Raw genomic sequence first — 12,442 nt, forward strand, 5'->3', positions numbered from 1 at the left:
TTAAAGACCAATTTTAAGTGTGTACGACCAGTAATTATATAATACTATGAGGTCAGAGGTCAATATTTAAAAAATGACCTTTCCTGCAACACTTTTATTAGCAAATAGACTAAATGTAAGCAGGGTCCTAAATATGCCCCTGAATATCAGCTGGCCTGCGGGTTCAGCTGGAAGGGTTACCCTCTATAAATAAAGTTGAAATAAATAAAATAAAATAAAATGTATGTTGTAAACAAGCTGAGACCACATTTAGCGGTTGCCAAGATATACAATCATATTAATGTAATGATATAGATTTATAATTGAAAAATCAACCTTAGTTTTACAATCCAATTTACCCAGAAAGGTCCAGTGAAGGAATTATTCAGAAGTTTTAATGTCCATTAGGCATAATTAGTTCCCTAAAGAAACAGTTGATTTGACCTATGATCTCTCCCATCGTAAAACTATTAGTATTATATTATATTGACAGTTTTTAGCAGAGATTCGACAGGACCAATCCATTATCGGAGAACCTTATATATACAATTAATCAAACCCTCCAAAAAGTGCCTGGACAAACTTAGGACCAATGAGTAAGCCCAGAGATGATGTAATGACATATGCTAATGAACAGAAGCCAATATACCCACAAGTTTCAGAAGAGCCCAGACACACCTCACAGATACTTCTTCGAAGACACACCTTACCGACACTTCCTCAGAAGCACATCTACAGCCACGCCTCACTTACAGCATCATTTATACTTTGTTCCTGTTTCTTTATTACCGTATTGTGCTGTATTGTATTGTGTAATTTACCATATTACTGAATAAATAATATTTTAATCAACCAAGCGAGTATAGTCTTTTATGCAGCAAAATCTCACACACATTATATTACATTAATTACAGTAGGCCATTTTTATCAAACATTTTGAATAAAAGAAAAACGCGTCTCGGACCTCTCCTTTTCCTCATTTACATCAATGATATCCAACAAGCCTCAAGTTCTTTTTCTTATGTTCTTTTTGCCGACGATTCCAATATTTTCCTCTCCAATCCCGACCTTAACCAATTAACTTCAACTTTTAATTCCGAAATTCACCACGTCTCAAACTGGTTCAAAACTAACAAACTCTCATTAAACATTGGTAAAACTAACTTTATTCACTTCTCAAATAGTTAAAAATCTAATAAAAACCCCATCGAAATATTCATAGACGATGTTTTAATCAAACAAGTTGATCATACTCAATTCCTTGGAGTGACAATTGACAACAAACTGAACTGGAAGCGTCACATTAATACAATTTCCAACACAATCTCTCGATCTATAGGTATAATAAACAAACTCAAATTCACTTCCCCACAAAACATTTTACTTTCCCTTTATAATACCCTTATCCTGCCACATCTTAATTATTGTAACATTGCTTGGGCTGTCACACATTCTAAACACCAAACACTTTGTCCATGGACTAGCACAGAAACAACAAGACTTGACAAACTTTTTAAACTACAAAAAAAGGCGATCCGCATCTGTACCCATTCCCAACACCTCACTCATTCCAAACACCTTTTCTACAAAGTAAAAACTCTTAACATCTTCGACATAAATAATTTACAGACTGCTTTGTTCATGCACAAATTTAGTAATCAGAAACTTCCTATCACATTTAATCGATTCTTTACAAAAAACAACGAAGTTCACAATTATAACACCCGCAACTCTAATAAATATATCCCAATCAATAACCATTCCACAGCAAGAAACTCAATTAAATCCACTGGCCCTATTTTATGGAATTCTTTTCACACCTCCCTAACTAACCGCTCTTTCGAATCCTTCAAGTTTAGCTACAAATCATCGTTGGTATCAAAGTATTCAATCGATCTCCCCTAAGAATTCAGTCGTTATCCTCTAACCATGGAGGTATACTAACCCAGTTTTTTAACTCTTGTCCAGCGTCTTTGTCCCTTCTGTCCTCGTTCTGTCACGTGTTTTGTCCTGTGTCTTGTTGTGTGTATGTAGCTTAAATTGTTTATCATTTTGTCTTTATTCTTGTTATTTATTTATTCATATTTTATTTTCATTTATTTATTTATTGACTACTTTGGAAACAATTATTATATATACTTTTTGAATTATTGTTTTTTTCTGGTGGAACTAGCCTTAAAGCCCTCTGGGCTTATTTATGTTTCTCCAGCATAAGTGCATTATAATTATAAAAAAAACACACTGTAATATTATTTCACAATGATGTACCTTATGAAAATAAATTGAATTGAATTGAATTGAAAAATTGAATTGAAAATGTTTTGTTGATGGATTTTTGTTGATTTTGGATATGTAATTAATAAAATTCCGCTTCCGAATTTTTCCGGGTAGGGCCCATATTTTTTTTTTAACTACTACCAGACTATCAACCACCAAGATTTCTATAATTATAATATAAACTATGATCAGAGTGGAGTTGTGGCTTGGTGGTTATGATGCTTGGCTACCAACCTAAGGGTCCGGGTTCAAGTCCTGTCATATGTCAGGATTTTTTCTCATGACAATTTGCAACTCTACTCTCATTGTAGAGCATCTTGTGTATATGTTTGTCGTGTGAACAGGGGAGTTATCTTTGAGAGAAGGACAGTGATGGAGTTCACTTGTGGTTATCCTTTACAATTTGCCTAAAATTGAATTTTGTAAAAATCAGATCAAGCTCAAATGTCATTAGGGGCTGCGGTGGTATTTTTCTTTCACAACAGTGAATAGAAAGTCGGCCATTCTGAATAATTTAGTATAATTTTTAAAGTGGCCAGTCGTTCATAGATTTTGAGATCTAAATGTAGGGTCAATGGTCAAAACATGCATTTCTAGTCATTTTTACTTTTTTATATTATATATTAAAATGAATATAAAATATGGGCTTTAGACTATGCAATTGTTTCACAGGAAACAAAAGAGTTGGTGACTATGATTTCTCATATCTCAAAAACTATTTCTGCGTCGTCTTTTCACTTGCGAAACATTCGAAGGATTCGCAAGTTTATAAATGAGACAGCAGCTAAACAACTTGTTCATGCTTTTGTCACTTCACGACTAGATATGGGAAACTCTTTGCTATACGGGCTACCACAAAAACAACTCCACAGGCTCCAACTGATTCAAAATACAGCGGCACGAGTTGTTAAAAAATTACCAAGATATGGACACATATCAAATACTTTGGAAATATTGCATTGGCTCCCTGTTAGGTACCGCATTGTTTTTAAAATATTACTCTTTGTTTTTAAGTCTATAAATGGCATGGCTCCTGAGTATATTTCTGACATGCTTAGGCTGTATGTTCCCGGACGTAATCTGCGTTCTAGTGACTCGCTGCTTCTACATCAGCCTAAGTCTCACCACTCATGGGGTGACAGAGCATTCTCCGTTACTGCTCCTCGTCTGTGGAATGCTCTACCGAGCTCTATAAGATTTTGCAAAACTGTTGATACTTTTAAAAAATTATTAAAAACGCATTTATTCATTAAGGCATATGGAAATCATGAGGTTTCTTAAAGTTGTTTAGACTTAGAATTGTTTTGTATACCTTTTCCTGGCCAGCATTATCTTTGGGGTGCCTCTGTCTTGGTTGTTGTCTCTGAGCACCCGGTCGTCTGTGGCAAGGCAAATGTGTATCCTGCTCCTTTGTTTGGTCACCTAGGTAGGGGTCCGGGACCGCGACAGAACGACAACGGATGGGGAATTTGTCAGGAATTTGTATGATTTATTTCTTTTTTATTTTTAAATGCGCCTTGAGCACTCTGGAGTGGTATGTGCGCTTTAAAAATCTTATTATTATTATTATGAACTAGGTGTATATAATTATGGAAGTGATCGCAACTTGTTGATAGTAAATTGAATGGCAAACAATAATAATTACCAAGTATGAAAACGAAATCAAATAAAAAACGATGGAACATACCTAAAGACTGGGGTGAATTTAGTAATTCAGTTAAAAATGAATTTGTCCACTGGGACCCTAATCTATTAAATGCTAATGATGCTTGGTTGGAGTGGAAATATAAAGTAACTTTAGCTGCAGAAAGTACAATCGCTTATAAGAAAAAAACAGCCAATCAAAAAGGTATGATTTGATAAGGAATCAAAACAAGCAATAAATCAGCGAAGAAATTCTTGTACAGCTCATGGTTTATGCTAAGAAAAAGAGTGACAGAGAAATCTACCGAGATAAACGAAAATTCTGTCGATCTTTTTTTAAGCGTAAAGTAATGCAGAAGAAATTATTTAACTGCTTAACAATTATGGAAAAAGGAGGGCCTCAATCCAAAGAATTCTGGAATGAACTTAAAGGAAGTGAACGTCAACAAAATGTCGACGATTTGTCCAACCGATTCTGCTACTGTCCACAGGTGCTATCGGATGACAGCAACGGCAACATTCGAGAGAAGCTGCAAGAGCCTCTAAGATCACACCTGTATACAATGAATGATACTTCCCGGTCTTTGAAACATCTCTCCAAAGTTGAGTTCGCTTCCACCACCAAAGCAAATCATTCGCTATCTTATGTACCAATAATGCCTGTGTGAGACAATTCAAAAGAGACAGAGGGAATACACTGCTTAATTTAGAATGAACAGAGTGTCTGTTCATTTTTAAAGGACCACCTTTCCCGGTTTATTTTTGCCGGTTGCATTCAGCAACAACTTTTGTTTTAGTTTCTTTAAAATGATATTTTCGCAATAATGTTAACATAAAACTATCCTATTAATTTAATTTAAACAGCTTACATTATCAACTTCGACAAACAATTGTTTCATACATTATTAAACAAAGGTGCAATCAACAAGTTCCTTGCTATAATTTATAGTTTATATAGTGTAGGGGTATCGCGTTCGTTTAGGGGAGTTTAAGGGTGGGGAATAAATAATTGGTATACGATGTTCATGTACCAGAACCTCGATTCTCGCATAAAACAATATATTGCGAGGGTCGAGGTTCTTTGGAGTCACTGGCTACAAAATTTGTTTGTTTGTTTACGTTGAGGAAAAAGTGTATTTTTTTTTTGTATGGAAGTATGATGTTATATACCATGCTATTATAGGAGTTTTTTAAAACGGAAATGTTAAGCTTTTGATTTTGGAATTATTTCCAGCTTCTTGTGTGTGAACAATAAAACTTAAAACTCGTTTTTCTATGAAATTTTGTTTAATTCACTATTGGTTGTCTGCTGCAGCATCTGGAATAGTTCTGCTGTTTCGCCGTCGATGCCTGCTTGCCCATCGCCAGATCCGTCGAAGCCACGGCACAAGAATTCGCCAACGGCGGCGGCGAGGTTGGGCAGTAGTAGTACCTTCCTGCTGATTCTTGCCTACTGTTGCGTTATCACCATCGATGGCTGGCGTCGTGGTCTCGTCACAATGTGCCATTACATCTCCTTGGTGTTGATTACTGCCTACTATTGCGTTATCACCATCAATGGTTGGCGTCGTGTGGTCTCGTCACAATGTGCCATTACATCTCCTTGGTTTTGATTACTGCCAACTGTTGCGTTATGACCATCGATGGCTGGCGTCGTGGTCTCGTCACAATGTGCCATTACATCTCCTTGGTGTTGATTACTGCCTACTATTGCGTTATCACCATCAATGATTGGCGTCGTGGTCTCGTCACAATGTGCCATTACATCTCCTTGGTTTTGATTACTGCCTACTGTTGCGTTATCACCATCGATGGCTGCCACCGTGGTCTCGTCACAATGTGCCATTACATCTCCTTGGTTTTGATTACTGCCTACTGTTGCGTTATCACCATCGATGGCTGCCGTCGTGGTCTCGTCACAATGTGCCATTACATCTCCTTGGTTTTGATTACTGCCTACTGTTGCGTTATCACCATCGATGGCTGCCGTCCTGGTCTCGTCACAATGTACCATTACATCTCCTTGGTGTTGATTACTGCCTACTGTTGCGTTATCACCATCGATGGCTGGCGTCGTGTTCTCGTCACCATGTGCCATTACATCTCCTTGGTGTTGGTTCGTAGCTCTATCACCAGCACTATGATCCATTACTCTATTCCTATCTTCGTTCCCAAATAACTGTCGTCCAGTCAGTAACGCTTGTGATTCCTCATTTTGGCGGGAATTTCGTACTTCTTGAACATCGGCTACACTATTAGCACGATTAAATTTACGTTGCCTGATTTCAACTATGTATTCGCATAGCTGTGCAAATTCTTCCTCCGCTTCGCGTTTCATTTTCATCCTCATTTCTTTTCTCAGAAAATATCTCTTTCTAAAACCGTCATCTGGGAAAATCTGTAAATTCTTCGCATTTTCATCTCGTTTTCTTGATTTTAAACTCATTTCGTATGCGTGTGCACACCTCTGACGTGTGTTTTCATAATATTATAGTATTTTTTCATCTATCGTTCTTCCGGAGAAATCAGCAGCCGGTGGTTCATCCCCTTGTATATTTGTAACTCGTCTATCGGCTAAGTCCACACAATCGGACATCAGATCAGTAAACCGTTGAATTTCAGAACGGGCACTTACTAGCAAGTTTCTGATTGTTCCAGCATCACAATCATTTGTTGAATTTACTGAAACTTGTTTAGGTCTTCTGAACGATGGCGGTAATTCGAGAGAGCGCTCTCGGTTGTTCGGTTTACGTCTACGGCGGGTCTCAGACTTATGCACAGGACCTTAATAAAAAAATGAAGATGAATTGTTGTACAGTATAGGCCTAAATCAATTTAATAATCAATGCAATTACAGTATTATACTATTATTAGAGCACAAAAATATTACATAAGTAAATTATCTTACCATTTGGCATATCCATTTATTAATTCTTTTAGATTTCTAGGTAATAATAGCAGATGTGGTCAGCATAAACGATTTTTTCGTTTCAGCTGTTCAATTGAATGTTTATTATTTCTGTTTCCATAGTACATTTGACCCGCATTCACTAGTAAAACGCGCGCGTACCAACACAGATCGGAAACGATGTGCGCGCGTGTCACAGTGCGTTGTGCAATTCGGAAATGGTTCAAATATGGAGGAGCGACACCAAATGCGCAGACAGAAAGTGGGGAAACACCGATGCAATACGTCTTGTTGAAGTTGCAAAGCTTCTTCAATAACGATTTGGAAGCAATGGACAGCATGTGTAGCGAGAAATGAAGGATTCTTAATAACAACGGAGCCGTCTGGACATTAAGTTTCAGTCGAGAAGACCCATTTACCCTCCTACCACTTGATTGGTTTGCCATACATATCAGAGACAGCGAGTGTTGTTATAGAAGGATCTGATATTGTTTGTCTTTATGACAGCAATGGAAACATTCCAGAGAAGCTGCAAGAGCCTCTAAGATCACAGCTGATTACAATGAACGATACTCCCCGGTCTTTGAAACATATGGGTCGTTGATTTGTCCATAATTATTGCATTTTGCCGGAGATTCCCTATTATTTAAGTATTTCCGTATTTATCTTCATCTTATGTCCTAATATTGAGCAAAATTTTCGTAGAAATTACGAACGTTCCAAAGTTTTAAATAAAAGTGTTTGCTTCTTTTTGCAAATTTCGATCATAGTTTATTTTCTTCGTTTAAGCAACGCTGATGTACAGTTTATAGTGGATAAATGAAAAATGAGCTTTGGAAATTGTGGTTTTACTGATTTATTGATCAAAATAATACAATTTAACGTTTTGCTTAATATATTTATAGCAGCAGCTTCAAGTATTTTGTATTCAACTTTTTTAAATTAATAATTGATAATAATCATTAATTTGTATTTATTGATTATAATTGCCAGAATTTATTAGCTTACTGGAAGTACATTCGTCGGGGACCTCTTCCGAAGTTAAATAATGTCGCGTGTGCTTTACCGGCGGAAAAATTAGGCGGCATACGATGGTATTATTGCTGTTTGGTAGCCCGATATAGAGTGTCATTTCCGACGAACTATAGGTGCGATTTATCGTGAATTTTACGTGCGGGATTACCATTTCCGGCCCTCTAGGGTGTAATTTAACAAAAATCGCTTCGCCACAGGCCTCTAAAAAATCGTTATCTACGGTCCTGACCTCGTGGGCAACCACCTTAAAATAGTTCTGCGACCGCTCCTGGTCGTTATCATATACACCAGACAAAGATGATATGAAAAATTCATTGAAACTGCACTTTGGTAATATTGCAAATAACAGTAACGATAAAATGCACTCTCCAGATATAAGTAACAGCTAGTCATCAGCAAGCTTGTGATCATGGTTTAGATGATATAACTATTTCGTTTTGAGGATGTTGCTTATGTTCTATCAAAGGCTAAAATAAATAAAAGTCCAGTCACCGATTCCATAACAAATGAAATGTTGAAACATGTATGTGATCTCATGACCTTATCTCTCCAAACATTATTTACCAGGATCATCCAAACTGAAAGAATCCAAATTGGCGCTTTGTTTTTTGCCGACGACGTTGTTTTAATTGGTGATAATGAATTAGAACTTGCAAAGCTCCTTAAAGTAGTTAGTAAGTATTCAAAAAAATGGAGGCTAGAATTTTTGAAAAATCAAATGTAGGCCTACTAATTACAGGATAAAGAGTAGAACATGGAATCTTGGTAAACATTATATTACGGAAAAAGAATCCTATAAATATCTTGGTGTTATAATCTCTAGGTCATATACTGATTCACATAATGTTAATGAAGTAATTAAAAAGGGAAATAGGATAATTGCTTATATTACGAACAACCAGCAGGAAGATTTCAATAGGGTTTACTTTTTTTGTGGCGTAATCTACCACATTTATTCGTTCATCATAATTATTATACATACATATTAACATATTACTCTCTTTTTTTCATTTTCTTGAATTTAGGATAGGCCTACTCAAAGTTATAATAAATAAAGTAAAAATGCATATAATAATGTTTACAATACAGTGTAATATATATATTTGTATATCTAAAATTTCTATATAAAATATTTCATCAGGAGGTGGAAACACCATGAATGATTAATAAAAAGTATCTTATATATGGTAAATATATGACTAGCACCATTTGCATTGCAGTTTTTTTTTTTCACTTTTGTTGTGTAACATAAACTGAATTTATTCAAAGTTACCGTAATTCATGCAATATAATTATGCTACATTGTATGGTAAAATAAATATAATAAAACACATTTAAATCAAACCTACGGCAGTCATATCAACATTAGATTTAAAGACCACCCATGGATTTTGACAAAACAGTTTTTTTAATTCATTATATATTTTGATTCTATATAGAATAGGTAGCGATTGTAATATAATTGTTTTTTTGTATAATTTCCACTGCCAAGAATCAAGAATGAGATCTTTAAAAGAGCTTTTACTACCATCAATATTTTTTTTAATGTCATCTATATTTCCCCATAATTTCTTGTTACCTGGACATTCAAAGAACATGTGTTTTTCATCGTCTAAGGCATCACAATTATTGCATTTACTAGTACTCTTAATATTCCACAAATAATTGGTAACTATTGGTAGGAATAGTTCGATTCAACAATTTATAATTAAATTGTGCATTTTTTGTTTTTTTTATTAAATACTTTTTGTTTCCAAACTTATATTTTATCGTATTTTTAAAAACATTTTCCCATTTAGGTATACATTGAGAAGGAATACAAATGCTTTTGTGGTCGTTTCTGTATCGATTACGTCACATTGTTTTTCTTAATTACATTTATCCATATTTTTGGAATTGCCTCAACAAGTGTAGTGTATTCACTAATCCAATTTCTTTCTATACACAAATTATTCTTTATTTCACTTGTGTTTAAAAAACGATTAAAGAAAACAACGTGTTTCACTTTTGTAAACCCTGATGAAACCGAATTTTTATCAAATAAAGCTTTGTTATTTATTTTAATATTCTTATTTCCCCATAAATATTTTACAACAATCTGTTCATAATTACTGATTATCACAATTAAGTTAAAATATTCGATTGATGTAATGCAAAGGCAACAATTTCCACCTTACATGTTTTCTCGATAGGAGATTTCTTGCTCATTTATTGCTTTTACTTGTAGTGAGAAATCAGGCATGCCAATGCCTCCTTCTAACGGTTTACCAATTATAGTTTTTCTTTTTATTTTTTATTTTTTTCCATTCCATAAAAATTTATATAACAATTTATTTACTTTCGCGATAACATGGTTAGGTACATCTATAATTGAAACATTGTATACCAATTTTGACAATGCGAGACTTTTTAAAATTGTCACCTTACATAATATGTTGATCTCTCATTTTCCAAGTATTCAGTAGTCTTTCAAAGTTTATCATTTTAGCGTCCACTTTTGCACAATCTGGTATTGTATCCAATATAGATTCCTAATATCTTAATTGGTTTATCTACCCAATTCAACTTACCAGGCTTCTCAATTCTATTTCTATTTTTACCTATCCACATAGCGTTGGTTTTATGCTCATTTAAACACATACCAGACACTTTACAAAATTCTTTTACAATTTTTACACTCCTAGTTATACTTTTGTCATTTCCGACAAACAACACCGTATCTTCAAGCTGCGCAATACGCACCTCTCAAAACTACAATTTTTGTTAGGAACTGGTATTCCTTTTATATTAAATCAACAATATATAAAAAGTCCATCTACTCCAAGCCATTACTTCTGTTGTAAGGATAAATAGGATTTACTATGGCAATCTGTTATGGAGAACAATAGGGCTACCCGCCATTAATTATGCCTCTTCAATGTGGTTATGTAACTCTGTAAGCTCTTTTAGACAAATGAGAAAACCTTTAATATTAAATGGCCAAGAAATGTTGCCAACATAGGCATTACTTGGGGATCTTGGTTGGGAACCAATCTATTATACCAAATAAGTTTAGATTGTCTTACTTTAATAGACTTTAAAATATGGATGATCAGAGATGGCAAAACCATCTATGTAGGTCATTAATTGAGGTTCAAGATAACATTAAAAAGTGGATTAACCATATCAAAGAATTACTATATAATTTTGACTTAGATTCTGAATTTAATTTAAACCCGGAGAATCAGACGTGGCTCAAACATTTTAAATATGTTTTTAACTCTTTCGAAAATGCAAAGCAATGGTTTGAACGAGCAAAAAGCAAGTCAACTTTGTCTGACTACTAAATAAGCATAGACCTAAAGCGGAGATGTACCTATTTGATGTGGTTTATTTTGATCCTGTAAGTTTGAAATTTAAAGCAAGAAGTAACAATCTAGAACTAGAAGCCAAAAAGAGTACATGGTCGAAGTATAGGCCTACAGAGTCTGGTTTCTGCTATCTATGTAATAATAATACAGTAGAAAATACAGACCTTATGATCTTATATATTTTGGTTATGATTCTGTTTGGGAAAATTGTTCTAAGGGTAATACTGATTATCAACGACATGTACTACTTGATGACCTTTTAGTTGCTTTTGAAAAATTAGGTGAAATTATTGATTACCATTGTAAACATCACTTAACTGCTGCATGGAGGTATAGAAAGACTATACTTAAAGATTTGAAAAACACTTTGAGTTAAGTATTGGCTGTAATTATATTTTATATATTTAAATCTACTTGCTAAGTTAAATTTCTTCCTTTTTTTGTAACTGTATTGTTAATGTTAGAACGCACCGTTTTATAAACGTGTGCCGCTGATCCAAAAGCGTTAAGTTTGTCACTAGCGACAGAGCAAAATTGCAACCGTAGATCGTAAATAGTAATTGCTGAAGCGCCATGCTATTGTTAAGGGGTCGTGCTAAAGACCGGAAGACAACGCTATACAGTATTATAATAATAACTTTATTGAAACACTTTTGGATCAGTGGCAACACACTCATTAGTAGTGCACTTTTGGATCAGTGGCAACACACTCATTAGTAGTGCACTTTTGGATCAGTGGCAACACACTCATTAGTAGTGCACTTTTGGATCAGTGGCAACACACTCATTAGTAGTGCACTTTTGGATCAGTGGCAACACACTCATTAGTAGTGCACTTTTGGATCAGTGGCAACACACTCATTAGTAGTGCACTTTTGGATCAGTGGCAACACACTCATTAGTAGTACACTTTTGGATCAGTGGCAACACACTCATTAGTAGTGCACTTTTGGATCAGTGGCAACACACTCATTAGTAGTGCACTTTTGGATCAGTGGCAACACACTCATTAGTAGTGCACTTTTGGATCAGTGGCAACACACTCATTAGTAGTGCACTTTTGGATCAGTGGCAACACACTCATTAGTAGTGCACTTTTGGATCAGTGGCAACACACTCATTAGTAGTGCACTTTTGGATCAGTGGCAACACACTCATTAGTAGTGCACTTTTGGATCAGTGGCAACACACTCATTAGTAGTGCACTTTTGGATCAGTGGCAACACACTCATTAGTAGTGCACTTTTGG

This window comes from Antedon mediterranea, chromosome 5 (assembly GCF_964355755.1).
Source record: "Antedon mediterranea chromosome 5, ecAntMedi1.1, whole genome shotgun sequence".
NCBI classification, from domain to species: Eukaryota; Metazoa; Echinodermata; class Crinoidea; order Comatulida; family Antedonidae; genus Antedon; species Antedon mediterranea.